This window comes from Xenopus laevis, chromosome 9_10S, assembly GCF_017654675.1.
Source record: "Xenopus laevis strain J_2021 chromosome 9_10S, Xenopus_laevis_v10.1, whole genome shotgun sequence".
Taxonomy (NCBI): Eukaryota; Metazoa; Chordata; class Amphibia; order Anura; family Pipidae; genus Xenopus; species Xenopus laevis.
The window spans coordinates 50167694-50183454 of NC_054388.1; the positions used below are offsets into that span (position 1 = coordinate 50167694).

The window sequence follows — 15761 nt, forward strand, 5'->3', positions numbered from 1 at the left end:
AAGTCCTGTTTGTGCCAGCCTACAACAAAACACATAGGGGCACATTTACTATTGGTCGAATATCGAGGGTTAATTAAGGTAGGATTTACCGCATTTCCTGCAATCAAGTGATCAAAGGATTTTAATCCATCGATCGAACGATTTTCCTTCGATCCCAAATTGGCCAGAAAGCCTATGGGGACCTTGATGCTCGGTAGATTTTAGGTGGCGAAGTAGGTGGTCAAAGTTTTTAGAATTTTTAGTTCGAATCGTTCGATTCAATTTGAAGTCGAAGTCGTAGTCGAAGGTCGAAGTAGCCAATTCGATGGTCGAAGTAGCCAAAAAAATACTTCGAAATTCTAAGTATTTTTTATTCTAATCCTTCACTCGAGCTAAGTAAATGTGCCCGCCTACTGTAAATGCCAAATTCCCTCCCTATCCGACCATTCGATAGCCGAAGTACTGTCTCTTTAAAAAAAAGTTCGACCACCTACTTCGCCACCTAAAACCTACCGAGCATCAATGTTAGCCTAGGGGGAAGGTCCCATAGGCTTTCTGGCCAATTTCGGATCGAAGGAAAATCGTTTGGGGCTTGAGCACCTGGACCCCCTTTAGTATTGGTAAGTGTACCTTACTACCTGCTACAATCAAATACTGGATATCGATCTCCCCTTCCCCTTCATTTTTGCAACTTGAGCTTTCCAAACTAAAGCAACATAAAGCAATAAAGACCATTCCGCAGTTTACTTAGACTGCAGCTCTAAACAACATATTAAAAGTTACTTTTGGGTAAAATGCTTTTTCCAATATCTCAGTTATTAAGCCTCAGGAACATAGAATGGCAAACCATGTCCAGCTCAATAAATCCTAGTAGACAAGCACAGAACTAGTGGGAATAAACCTGTTCCAGTACCATGCCTTATCCTTGATTTATTTATGAACCCATTCTTGAACCCACACAGAATGCTGTTTTCTTAGCCACAATATAGAGATACTATTTCTTTTAAATGTGTTGATGTATTATTCACATGATATTAATGCACCACATTTAGAAAAATCCCAAATCCCATGGAATATATCTGTTTTATGGGCTTGGGTTCAAGGTGAATATTAAAGTCATTTGATTCTTGGCCGACCACCCCCTCCCAAAAAACAGCTAAATATAATATTTACAGTGTATTTTGAATAGAGTTCTGACTGCCAGTAACTGGCTGAGTGATATCTGGACTGGATTTTTATAACTAATTCATTAGGTGCTGCAATGGATTAGATGGCTGTTGATGGGATATTCGAGGGAATGACTGAACTATGTCAAAACCGTTTTCCACCCATCAATCTCTTTCTAATCTCTGCTTATCTTTCCAAGTCCTGTGTTTAAATTGAGATCTATGCATCAGCGTGCCAATTTAATTTAAAAACTTGGAGAAGCAGGCATTTTTCTTTTTTATATATTAGCTTACAAAGCACTGACATTTTACTCAGCGTTTTCCCAGTAGAATTCCAGTGTAATGGGCAAGTGCTAAATAGCATACAATTTAAGCCTACAGTATTCGAGGTTAAACAGGCACATTTGAGCAAAGACCTTTTAAGCACATAGGTTCCTGTCGCTAGGGAATCCCACCTCTTTACTTAATACTTTATTTCAGATACTGTATATAGCAATTAAGATGGACTTTACTGTATCCACTAAGCAGGTGCGTATTATTTGGGGCTATCCTGAAATGCATGAAGATTATTCTGGCTACATCTTCACATTTTAATATCTGAAAATGAAATCGGTCTAACACATGGGGCCTGATGAAATTCAAACTTACAGGAATGGGGAGTGGAAAATTGGAACATTAAAAATAAGTAAATAAAGGTTTGTGCAGTTCAATTCCTAGGCTAAGATACTTTTCCTGTGTAATACAGGGGAAAGTCTATGCTATAACAGAGTTATAGTATCTTTATTTACAGGCTGTGAGCCAACTTAGGGGGCTGCTCCTACTAAATTGTGTTTAGGGGTGGTGGCATAGAATTATGATTAATCTCTATATAGGGTCAGTTGACCCTTGTATGAAAAGTCCCACCACTTGTCTAGACCTTGCCTCTTGGTAATTAGTTCAAGTTTTGTGGTATGTCTCTGTATGAATTGTTTCTGGTATGGAATGTCCCATTAATGACCCTACTTGACTATACCTTGCCTTCTGTCAATTTCTTGTATGTTATATGTTATGGTATGTCTTAGTATAGGCCACAAGTTGACCAGAGTTGACCCTTATATGAAGAGTCCCCTTTATGGCTTTACTTTGTTACACCTTGCCTCCTAGCAACTTCTTTCATGGTATATCTTATAGCATCTCTTTGTATAGGTCATGAGTTGACCAGAATAGACCATTTTCCCACTTATAATACTACTTGGCTATACTTTGATAACTTCTTATGTTTTATGGTATGTCTATGTATAAGTTGATGCTGGAATTTGTTTAAAAACACAAAGACCACAGCTCATCAATTTCCCAAACAAACATGAAACACGAATAAATTTATGGAATCTAATATATACCGTATATATATATATATATATATATATATATATATATATATATATATATATATATATATTCATTTACATATGTAATATATATAACATTCATTTATTAATATTATTTTTAGTTGTATGGGAAAATAAAGAAAATTACAATATCCAATCTCATTCTGTTGTTTTCAATTGGCAAAAATGCGTGTGCACTTGTGGATGTTTTGTGATTCAGGGTTACCCCACAATTAACATTTCTTCTGATGTTGCCTCATATTAGGCACTTCACAAGTGTTCCTCCTGTATTGTCACCAGGGCCGGAACTAGGGGTAGGCAGAGTAGGCACGTGCCTAGGGCGCAAAGCTGGGGGGGCGCCAGGCACGTACCTGCTCTGACACCTACCCCATTGTCCGGTCTTGTCTTTAGCCGACTGCCACAGATAATTTCTTATAATTGCGCTTCTACGCATGTGTGCATGCAGTTCTGCGCATGCGCGTTCGAGCGCAGTTTCGCGCATGCGTACCCAAGCATGCAATCAGCCGGTGCCGTGCCCAGCCAGGTTGCCTAGGGCGCCTGGCTGGGTTGGCCCGGCTCTGATTGTCAAAGACTATAGGCTGCTGCTATAAATAAAGTATCCTATTACCAGTTGGAAAAGTTTCAGAGGATGACCATAAAAAGTTGATTGTATCTGAAGGATCTCTAATTGGCAGGGTTTTAAGTAACACAGAGTCATAAGGCAGTTGATGGATTGGTTGCACTTATTGAAGTATTAAATGGAAAAGGGTCATCTACTGATGAGATGGTTATCAACTGCATCTGGCATGCCATTAACAGATCTGTTTCTTGGAATGTTCCCTTTACAAGCTCTTACCCTGCACTAGGAAATTCCATTTCCTCTAATAATAGTGATGTATCAACTGCCAATGTCCTTCCACCATTATCGTTAAGTGAGACAACAATGCTGCTTGTATTATTTGGAAAAATACTTAAAGACTATTTTTTATATACTGAACGTAACCCTCTATTCTCTTCAAGGACTGGATTACATTCATCAGCTTAATTGGCTTAGTAGAATGCCTCATACAAACTCTTACTAATTGACTAATATGGTTCATTGAAATGACTATTCCCCTTATTTCCATTGTGTCATTTAAAGACAAAGTTCAGTTTTTAAACAAAATTCCATGCTAAAGTGCTTATTATCCTGTTGATAGCACAACATTACTCAGAGTGCCTTACCTTGGACCAAGACAGTTGCTCCCACTTATCAGAAACAAACACAATATCTCTTTGGCTATATAATTGGAAAATTAACATCCTCATAAGCTTACTGTGGCTAGAGTTCTTGGGGGTTGTGTTCAACTGGGTCTTCTAGAGAATCTTATGCCCTGTGCTCAGAAATCATATATAGATCGTACCAAATGGTTTTTATATAGTATCACGGTAGACATAAGGATGGAGTAATGGGAAGTGTAGTAGGTTGGTGCCCACAAGGGCCTGAGTCCAATGAGATCTTCTGGTACTCTGGTAAGCAAGTCAGACAATGCCTGTATGAGTTTTCTTATTTTATCACAGGCAGCTTTGTGTTGTTGGTATTAAAATTCATGTCCTATGCATTTTGCAGTTGGCAGGCAATGAATGCTCCCTGTCTGTGGCATGGGGGAACCTACATCATTATTTTCTGACATTAATGTATTGAACATGGAATGGGTAAAGATCATATAATACTTACTGTACTGTATTTCCTGTACTCAAGGAAAAACAGAGTCAAAAAAGTGGCAGAGGTCTATAACATTTGTCAGGGACAAATGTTACCCATAGAATATCCTTACACCAAACAGAAAGTTGAATGCTCCCTAAACTTATGTAATGATTCAACAACACGTCACTTACAAACCGTTATCTAAATATCTAACAACCCACAGATTCTTAACACCCTAATGAGGTTGTTGTATTTCAGAGATCAATATTTCCTGAGCCATATAGCTGAGTGATTACAGAACTCTGACTACAGAAAACTCAATAAGAAACCAATAATTATTAAAATGGCAATCTGAAGAGCACAATTCAATATAGTTTTCTGTTTTAAGTGCCTTTATATAATGGAGTTATTGGACCCAACTAGATCAGCAATTCTTTAACAGCAGAACCATTCCGTTTTTAATTGTTACACTGTAAAAGCATTAATTTCCCAAGGCCATACACAACAAATAAACTGCAAATCCTCTGCTGATTATTTACTTATGAGCATCATATAAACATCCTAAATCAGCTTCATTTAATTTGTAAAATATTGTTATTTATTTGTACTAGCATACTTAGTTTGCCTATCATGGCTGCCTTGATTGCTGTAAAAACCCTTTAACACATTTAGTCTCTCAGGATAAAAAAACTGTATATAAATTCTCCTTTTCCTTTCTTTAGTTACTTGAATATTGCTTTGCCGTGTGTTTGAGACCATTGTCCTGCTAAGGTTCTAACTAGTGATGGGCGAATTTGCGCCGTTTCGCTTCGCCGAAAAATTCATGAATTTGCGAAACGGCAAAAAATTCGCGAAACGGCGCCGGCGTCTCGTTTTTGACGCCGGCGCCCGTTTTTCCAACGCCATCGCCTGTTTTTTCTAAAAAAAAATTTGCCGCCAGCGATTTTTTGCCGCAAATTTTCGCAAATTCGCGCCTGGCGAATAAATTCGCCCATCACTAGTTCTAACAAGTCTTTGCCTGGGTTCACCCCCCATTCAACACTCTGCTTTATCCTCTGTAGGTAGGGATATATTAAGACATCTTCTTCAGCGTAGTCTCCATGGGGAGGTGGGATAAAAAAAGCCATTATTCAAAGAGAACCATGTGACTCCACATATGGAGATTTCAAAAAGCATGATAGTGAACCACTTGCAGCGTGAGCAAGATTTGGTCAGATGGGACCAAGATAAAGTCAGGATAAAGGTGCCCCCTACCTGTCTCCTAACTTGTGTGCCATTCAGTCAGGTATGAATCAGATGTAGGCATTTTCTGAATTAGCACCAAGGGGAATCATTTTGTGCCTCACAAGAGTGATCTGCTTGACTCATGTTAACTCATGATAACTTCTGTGCCATTATTTCACATTGGAGAAAAGGGGGCAAATCCAGAAAAAGGTGTTAATGCCTGTTATAGCCACAAACAGCATTTTTGAGAAAAGCTATAAACAAGCTGTAAATTCAATTGGAGTAGAGAAGACAGATTCAGAACTTGATGTTCATACATTTGATAGGCCTACCCAGGAAGGAGCAGATTCATAATGCAATAGCGCATACGGCACTTTTTTAAAAAAAAAAAAAACTAATAATGGGTCTTTAGTTTCTTATTAAAGAGCAAAATGTTTACATGTACAGTAATCCGTTAAACACAGTGCTCTTAGAAATTAGCAGTTTACCATTTTCCCAAAGTAAATACATTTACATTTAGTAGGATTATCATTAAACCCATTTAGATTCTGGAGACATTATGTACTATACCACTGGATGAGAAAGTTGCTTTCCTGGGTGTTAATCAAAATTTAATCCCCCGGCCAACTTCATCCAAAAGCGTCCAAGAACCTTAAGAAGATTAATCATAATCAATGGAAAGCAACAACTGTTCCCGGCTCTGACATTATTCCTTCTTCCAGCTGCTTTTGCACATAAATATTTTGGGCATGGCATGCTTTGCATTGAATTAGGAGGATTAGCACATTCTTTTTGAATATTTATGAGTCACCGTATTGGGGAAACATCAGAGCCACCTTGTACACAGGTTCATCAAAAACATCTCAAGAGCTGTTTATGCACTCTCCATGCAATCTCTTGTGATAATTTATGTGACAGATGCAGTACTACAGTATCCAGACAGATCTGCCAGGCTTTCAATCAAAAGTGGCCTTTAAACGAGATTCTTAGAATGTGTATGTAGATGCCTTGGAGAATTCTGAAACATTCCCAAACACTGCCATCTGTCTTCAAATTGCTTGTCTGAAGGTGAATTAACTGTTACCCAGAATATTAAAATGTCCGAGTTAAAACAGGGACTGACGATTGCGCCTGGCGTAGCTACAACAATGATAAATGTGAATGCTCATTTGAAACTAAGTCATATTTTAACTTCACTATCTCATAATATCTCGCTGCTCCCCTATGCAAAGGCTTTATACATATTTGTATTTGAATTTCCCAAACAAACTCTCGCTGTCTGACCTTTTGTTCTATTGCTGTGATAAATTTCAAAATCAGGAAGTTGCATGTGCAAAAGAAATCAGTTTCAACTCATCTAAATGATCCTTTGCACCATGGGGCAGATTCACTAAGTGCCGAATTTGAGCTGGCGTCCGCTTCGCTCACATCGCAACACTTCACCAGTTGTAGATTCGCCAGGAGAACTCTAATTCACTAAAATCGGAAGTTGCGTCCAGGGTGCCGAACGCTGGCGAAATTGCGCTAGCATTACTGTGACAAGCAAAGCGAAGTTTCGCTAGCGTTGCCTAATTTGCATACGGGAGAAGTTATAGTTGAATGGACGTTTATGTTGCAGCAAATACATTACACTACACAAGCCTGGGAAACCTTAATAAAATAAAATAGAGTTGTTATATTGCCCTACACATGATCCCAGTGTATAGTTTATGTGCCATATGTTAGGAAATGTAGGGGGGAAAGCTGGGTACCCCAGAAAAAATTTACAATCTTTTGCAGTCTATCACCCTGAAAAATTAAAGGTCCCCAGTGTTTTTTTGGGACTTTTTTAACTATTTTTTGAGGAAGTCCTTTCTACTCTATTGCACTTCGCCTGGTCTGAGGTGGTGAAGGCAAGTCTGGAGCAAAAGGTAACGTTCAGTAAAATCCGCTTCTTAGTGAATTTGCGTAGTTACGTCCCTTCGCCAGAGCGCAACTTTGCCAGGCATAAGGGAGTGAATTACCCCTAGAGTCTATCTCCTTTGCTAGCGAAGTTACACCTCCGTTAGTAAATCGGCGAAGTAACGAAATGCCACCCCCCATGCGTTTACTGGCATGAAATGTCATACCAGTCCCGGTGTTCAAATGGTTAATTTCATGTTTGTATTTGTGTATAGAAAATATTTGGGCTCCTATTTATTAAAATTCTAGATGGCAAAAACGACACAATCTTATAACCTGTCAAGTTCCAAGTAAACATTTGAATTTATAAACATCAATGGAACAATGCGATATACACTGCCATTTATTGAAAATAATGACATTTCGTTTTTCTGATTCATGTAATTGTGTAAATATGCTAGTAATCAAGATTTGCATTAACCTTCCCCTCTCCAGAAATTTCAGAAAAGCTTGAATTTGAAAATTGATAATGCTTCAAAGCATTAAATTTAGATTTATTTGTCCTTGTTTTTTTTCCTAGCTACTGCAATAGTGTTAGTGGCTCATTTGCAGATTTTCTCTTCCTTAAAGGAGAACTAAACCCTTAAAATGAATGTGGCTACAACCTCCATATTTTATATACTGAACTTATTGCACCAGCCTAAAGTTTCATCTTATCAATAGCAGCAATGATCCAGGATTTTAAACTTGTCGGAAGGGGTCACCATCATGGAAAGTAATTGAGACATTCATGCTCAGTGGGCTCTTAGCAGCTGTTTAGAAGCTAAGCGTAGGGGTCATGTCAAATTATCAGAAATAACAGAATGCAGAAAATGAAGTTGGCCTGTAATATAAGTTGATGCTACAAGGCTGATTATTAAATTCTGATGCTACTTGCACTGGTTTTTGAGCTGACATGTAGTAATTATCTGTATTAATTACTATTAAGCCTTATACTGTGACATTTACTGTATATTCAATGGGGGTTATTTATCAAAATCCAATTTTTTCAGATTTTTTAAAATAGAAAAGTCAGACAAAACTAGAAGCATAACTTAATCGGATCAGGCCAAAAAACTTACTACTCAACTGCTGCAGTCTATACAGGCCTGTCAAAAAGGGCCAAAAATGCTGGAATATAGCCCCCAACTCCAAAGGGCACTCAAATCAAAAATTCAAAAATATATTCCCAGTCAATTCTCAAAGTTAAGAAATCACTTTTTATTTATCATAAGTATTAAAAAGTAGGCATACAGACCAATTGATCCTCCGCCTTACGCGTTTCGCACCCACAGGCACTTATTCATAGGCATTACTGTTGTTACATTTGGTCACAAAATTTATACCCCAGGAAATCCCTCCCCAAACGTTAAAACCAATCACGTGTTGCCACCTCACGTTTCTTTTCTTAAAGCAACATACATATCAAATTGGTCCTATTAACAATGTTTTTTTGCCTATACTCTGTTTCATCTTACAACCATTTTATTAGGATACCCACATTTAAACAAGTATTTAAATGGCAATTACTGCCCCATTACATTGTATTCTCACTCCTAATATTATTACCAGTATATATCACATTCTCTTATCTGCCCCATACAATTCTATATATCCACCTCATTGTAGACATAGCCAGTTACATTATAATTAATCGGATCAGGGACAAACTCGATAAAATCGAATGAAAACCCGAAATGTACGTTTTTTTCTGAGTTTTATCCCAATCGTATGATTTTTTCAGGCTTTTTCCCAAAAAACAGAATTTTAGGATTTTTGCCCAAAAATTCAAAATAGTCAGATTACAATACAATCAACTCCCAGAGGTTGTCCATAACCTTTGCAGATATTATTTAACTGTACAAAGGTATTCAACTATACTAACCAAAAGTCAACAATGGAATTTAAGTTTATAGCAGCCATTTAGCTTTATATCATTAATATCACATTCTCATCATCATTATATCACAAGGCACATGCATTATCTATTGCTCATGAATATTATACTGTGAATAAAAAACTGGAAGCCCCAGAGATTTGGGCAGTTAGTATTTAATAGTATAAATTGCTTGTGGGGAAATTACACTTGTATTTCTGTTTGTTCTTTCAGATGTAGAGCACAAGGGTAACTTCAAAGTCTTAGGGAAACAGTGTGTTACATCAAAGAACGGTTTAGCCCAAGGCTCCTGGTTTTTTATTTATTTATTTTGTTTAACTATTTGAGTTACTGTAAACAAATATTATAAATTACTGAAGAAGAAAAAAAGGGAAAAGAACCGGTATGGCAGTTGCTACTTCAGGGTTTTGAGTATGTCACACTATCTATGTATTAAATGAGAAAATAATTTTTCAAGCTGTTGGGCCACCTTTATCGGTAACTAATGTTGTAGACCAGTGATCCCCAACCAGTGGCTTGTGAGCAAAATGTTGCACTCTAATCCCCTGGATGTTGCTCCCAGTGGCCTAAAAGCAGGTGCTTATTTTTTAATTCCTGGCTTGAAGGCAATTCTTGGTTGTATAACAAGCAGGTGTGCTGCCAAACAGAGCCTTTTGAAGCCTGCTAGTCCACATATGGGGCTACCAAATAACCAATCATAGCACCTATTTGGCACCCCCAGGAACTTTTTTTCATTCCTGTGTTGCTCCCCAACTCTTGTTCCATTTGAATGTGGTTTACAGGTATAAAAAGTTGGGGTCCACTGTTCTAGTCTGTAGCTTGTATAGCTGAACTGTAACAATGAATTCCCTGCTAATCATTGCATTTCAACTGGACAATTCAAATGACGTGTTTATGAAGAACAGGAATTAATGTAGATCCGAGCCTCTACATCTGACACCTTTGGTGGTTACATTTAGGCAACACATTGAACCAGGTGGCATCAATACAAAAAGGCAGATACAAAGATCACAAAAAGGTTTTTTTTTTGCAGAACTTCAAGGAGAATGTTGCAATTGTCAAAATACAGCTGTGTGTCTACAATCATGTAGAAATGTTGTTATCTTCAAAATATAATAATTGATCTAGGGAGCAGTGCCGGGACAATTTTGCCGGGCGCCCTAGGCAACTGGCTACGTCACCCCTCACTGTTTGACACGTGCAGAAGAGGCAATGCCGCACCAGTGTGCATGCACGAAAGAAAATATATGCCATTTCAAAACGTTAGCCAGTATGCATGCGTGGAAGGGCGCACTCGCATTAAAAAACAACTAAGCTGCAGCCACAGCTTAAGGACACAAGGGTCCGGACTAGGGGAAGAGCTCAGAAGAGGTACGTGCTTGGCGCCCCCCAAGCTTTTCGCCCTAGGCACGTGCCTCATCTGCCTACCCCTAGTTCCGGCCCTACTAGGGAGCTAAGAAGAATTTGGTCTACTGAAATAAAATCACATGGTTAACTGGAGTATGGCTAATTAGCAATTAATTTTATTGATTGTTGCTTTGAAACTAGTACAGTCAGTAGCAAATTGACAATTAGAAATATACAATGTATTTCATTGAAATGCATCTAGTTTGAAAGAGGTGACATTGCAACCTTATCCAATAATATTGCTTTCATGTGTATTGCCTTTGTCAATTTTCCAGTGATATACAGTACAGACATCCCTTTAAATCCAAAGCCAATTACGTTCATTTGTCTGATTTGGACTGTTAGAATGGGCGAATTTATTCGCCAGGTGCAAATTTGCGGCGAATCTCCATGTTTCGTGCCGGCGAATAAATTTGTGAAATTGCAGCGAAAAAACATAAAATATATTTGACGCCGAAGACAATTCTGACGCCAGCGCCCATTGACTTTAATGGTCATCAGAATTGTCGCCAGCGACGGAATTTGCATTTGGCTAATTTTTCGCAGTTTGATCAAGTGGGTGATAAATGTACCCACTACTGTAAATTACAGTATAAGTATATTTGAAGTCACTGAAGGTTTCTGTGTTCATAAAAAGACACAAGGCTGCAGGCTGAGTTATACAAAGAACTCTGAGTATCACTCATGTATTATAAGGCATAATGTACCCCCTACTGTAAATTATAAGGATATTACATGACACTGAAGGGTTCAGTGACCATATAAAGGCACAAGACTACAAGCTGTGTTATATAGACAACTCTGATAATCATGTATGTATAATAAGGGATAATATACCCCCTATTATAAATTATAAGGATCTTAGAAGTCATTGAAGGGTCCAGTGACCATATAAAGGCACAAGGCTGCAGGCTGAGTTATACAGGGAACACTGAGTATCACTCATGTATTATAAGGGATAATGTAGCCCCTACTATAAATTATAAGGATATTAGGATATTAGACATCACTAAGGGGTTCTGATTAAATAATGGTACAAGGCTGCAGGCTGAGTTAATACAGGGAATTCTGAATATAACGTATGTATTATAAGGGCTATAGTATCCCCCTACTGCAAATAAGGATATTAGAAGTCTCTGTGGAGTTCTGTGATCCTATAAAGGCACAAGGCATTTCTACTTTTTCCACTCAATCATAGCAGTTTATTTATTCTGGAATCTTATTTGGTAGATTGTCTCTAATTCCACTGATAATCATATATGCCAGATATACAGAATATTTATTTTACAAATAATCCTTTTCTTGAAAAAATGTCAACTTATTGACGAAATAGCACCAAGATTCAATCAAATCACTTTTGTCTTCAAAATGGAACTGACATTTTCTTTAAATCTCTTATATTCAGGCACACCTGAATATCAATGAAGACAGAGCAGCATTCAGAGCAGTATAAATGCAGAGAACCCCTTGTAGACATACTTTCTGAAACAACTGTTCTTTAAAAAAAACACTTTGTAATGTGATTAGCTTGTTTTTGAAAAGACAATGCCACATGGACAAATTATAAAGGTAGAATTAATAATAGCGTTGTATGACAACCACCTTATCTAGTAAATTTACCTTTATTTTACAAGTTCTCCTAGAGATAGAAAAAGGTTGTATCAGTTTTCGCTGACATTTAAGAGCAAACAAAATAAATATAGAACAAAATAGATTTTTCTGAACATAAAAATTACATCTAAAAAACATATCTGTGCACATAACATAAAAACATATCCGGGCACATAAACTTGCACAGTAAAATTTGGGTCATTATTATTTGAATCAATATAACTTCAGAAAACAGAAGGTAACAATTTGCTGGGTATCTTTGAGGGCAGTTTATATATTTTTCCATTCAAACATGTGACTTGGAGTTTTCCATTTGATGTTTGCATAGTTAAATGGTCAATGTTGGAATGTTGGAAAAAGACAGATCTCTCAAGTTCTATGCCTTTAAATGTTGACCAGTGCCTATGTATATGCACATGCCTATCTAGACCTATCAATGCACTCACATATTATATATAAAATATATATTGTCATACCTATACTATATTAACTGAGATCACTATAGACGTGGATAATATGCATGTCCAAGAAGTCATCCGAGCAACTCTTAAAGGCATTAATAGAATCTGCCATCCCAATATGGCCTGGTAGGGCAATTCACAACCTCAATGCACTCATCAGAAAAAAGAAACACATACTAACCATTATAGTCTTTCCTGATAGTTTAATTCTTCATCCCTTCTACCAGTCTTGTTGAACATCTTGGACCCAAAACTGCAATACATACCCAAGGGAAGGACTTACAAAAGAGCTATAAAGAGGCAAAACTATGTTTTCCATCCCTTAAATGAATTTCCTTTTTTTTAAGCAAGATAGCGCTTCATTCTCTTTAGAATCCACTGAATGACACTGCTTGGAGTTATGCATCTTGTTATCCACAAAAAGTCTCAAATCATTTTTATTTAACAAGGTCCCCAACACACTTCCACTTTAGCATCATATATAACCAATCCTGTGTAATTAATTATTTTGTGGTGTCCTTTTACGGTTTTACGGTGAGCAGCTTTCTCATTGGTAAATTATCTTGCATCTGTAAGTTTTCATCAATGTCTTTAGAAAACTAGGAGGTTCCGTTTCACAGGGAATTTGGATCCCCCTTGAAACATTTCCAATATGTTATAATTCAGTATCTGTCAGTATCTGAAATATATGTTGGGAGTAACAAGTATGGAACTTAAAACCAGAAGACGAGGCAACCTGTTTTAATTAGAGGTCACTCTGAGAACATCCTCTCTGTAGAAACTATTTAATAGACATCATAGTCCCATAATTTCAAGTGTTATGTTGATAAATTATAGAGCTTGCATCCATAATTAGGTCAGGTTGATTTTATGAGGGATACTTGCTTGACACACAAGTGAGAATCAAATGAAAATCTTCTAAAGATAATAGTTGCAAAAATTGACTCTAGAGATTGCCTGCTTCATTTTAATCAGTAACAAATTGCATCCACCCACAGTGTTTTACCGCGTGGAGCAGAGGGACAAATAATCGTAAATGCTCAAAGTGCCCTTTTCATCAAAGTCATAAACATAAGTGCTGGATGTGACTGATATTTATAGCGCTGACTTACACAGTTAATGGGCCTTATTTTTTTTTCAGCTGCTATGATTAGACTGGCAGAAACACCACTCATAAACTCAACTTTTCTGAATTGTTATGCAGGTAATGGATCTCTTATCTGAAATTCTTGGGCCCTGGCATTTTCAGAAAAAGATGATAATAATGATTAAGACGTTTTAGGAAAAAATTAAGGCTCCAGTCACCCTACAATAACAATAGCTCTTGTTTTCTTCTACTAAAAAAATTGAATTTGAACAGAGCCTTCTTCCAGGGTGGCAACTTAAGAACTTGTTTCCGAGAAAAACCAAAATGCATTTTTACTTTATCTTATTGAAAAAAAGTAAAGTTTGAAAGCTGTCATGGCATCTGTAAGAGAATAGCTGATGTCCAAGTTGGCATTCGGCACTAGGAGACTGAACTTGGCAGTCAATAATGCATGAACCATGGTATTTCAAAAATTCAAAAGCTGGGGATGTTTAAAGGCAGAATTGTGTTTATTCAATAGAAAATTATGAAAGTGCAGTGTTTGCTGTATGTTGTCAGTGGAGGGAGGACCTCTGGGGAATTTTATGGGATGATTTCATAAGCTTAGTGCCAGAGAAAGTGAGAGATATGATATAAATGTCAGTAAGGCTTAAGTACGGTATGTAACCCAATCTGTGAAAGCTTTCACTCTTTTTATGACCTTGCTGTGACATTTTATGACACGTTTTATTGCTTATGACATTAACCCCAAGAAATTCCAAAATATAGAAGAATGCTTTTGATTTCATTTGAAAATTTTTCCCAATCATACCCAAAGTTACCCATACACAATCACCAGATTTCAAGAATTTTGTTGCTTCAAACACCTTAAAAAAGCTAGAATTTCTGGGGGTAAAACATGTTGGTGCAATCTTTAAATTGGGCATATTTAATACTAATGTGAACTTTTTATTGATTATATTCTACTTTTGGTCTTGCTTCTGGTGTGTTAGACATACAGTCTCTCTCCATTCTTTTCCCTTAGGCTAAAGATCCAGTGGCCCAATACAAAATATAGGCAGATATGCTTTGTTGTACCTTGTAATACATGGTTTGAAATGGACCCTACTGAAATTTTGGACATCTATACAACTTAAGTTATATTTAGTGATGGGCAAATTTATTCGCCAGGCTCGAATTCGCGGCAAATTCCCTCGTCAGCAAAAATTTGCTGGCATCAAAACAAATGGACACCGATGTCCGGTTTTTGGGACGCCCGCGCAATTTCGCCAAAAACGGACGCCGCCATACAAAAAAACCGACACGGGCAAATTTTTTTTGCCGTTTCGCAATTTTTTGGGCAAATTGGTAGGCTGAGAAAGTTTAACTTAATTAAATATTAAACTACAGTACCTATTGGGTCAATTGATAGTTACTCTTTACAAGATTTTTTTATTCTACTGATGTAAATTTCCCCTTGTGGATTTTTTAAAAAGAAATGGCATTTTAATATATATCTATATTAGCAACATTTTAACAGTACCATCCATGAGTTTATATCATTTTAAAGCAGTTCTCTAATCCTTTTTCGGGGGTGTGGCAATTGATACAGACTTATGGGGTATTTTTTGTTTGTTGCTACTTGAAAAGCCTTGGACATATCTCTTGTATTTTGAAAAGTAGTAAGCTGAAGTACTTTGTGCCTGTCCATGAAACAATGTTACTGATATTCATGTGTTGTGTTAAGTGCACTTGAAAATGACCTCACATTCTAGCAAAAATACATTCTTTCTAAGAGAAGGATTTTTAAGAGAAGAAGTATGTGTTAGCCAGTAGATCAGAGGGGAAAAAAATTTAAATTTGAACTCAGGTGAAAAAACAAAGCAAAGTGGCACAAATAATGGGTAACTATATAGAAATATTACAAAGTAAGGTTTCTTCAGACTGACATTTATGTCAGCCTGAAAAAAGCTTGC

General features: G+C 37.1%; 1 protein-coding gene across 1 annotated transcript in view; it reads left to right on the plus strand.

The window, feature by feature from the left end:
- The window catches only part of cntnap5.S (contactin associated protein family member 5 S homeolog), a 274058-nt gene that overhangs the window by 95780 nt on the left and 162517 nt on the right, over positions 1–15761 (plus strand). The window lies entirely within an intron of this gene.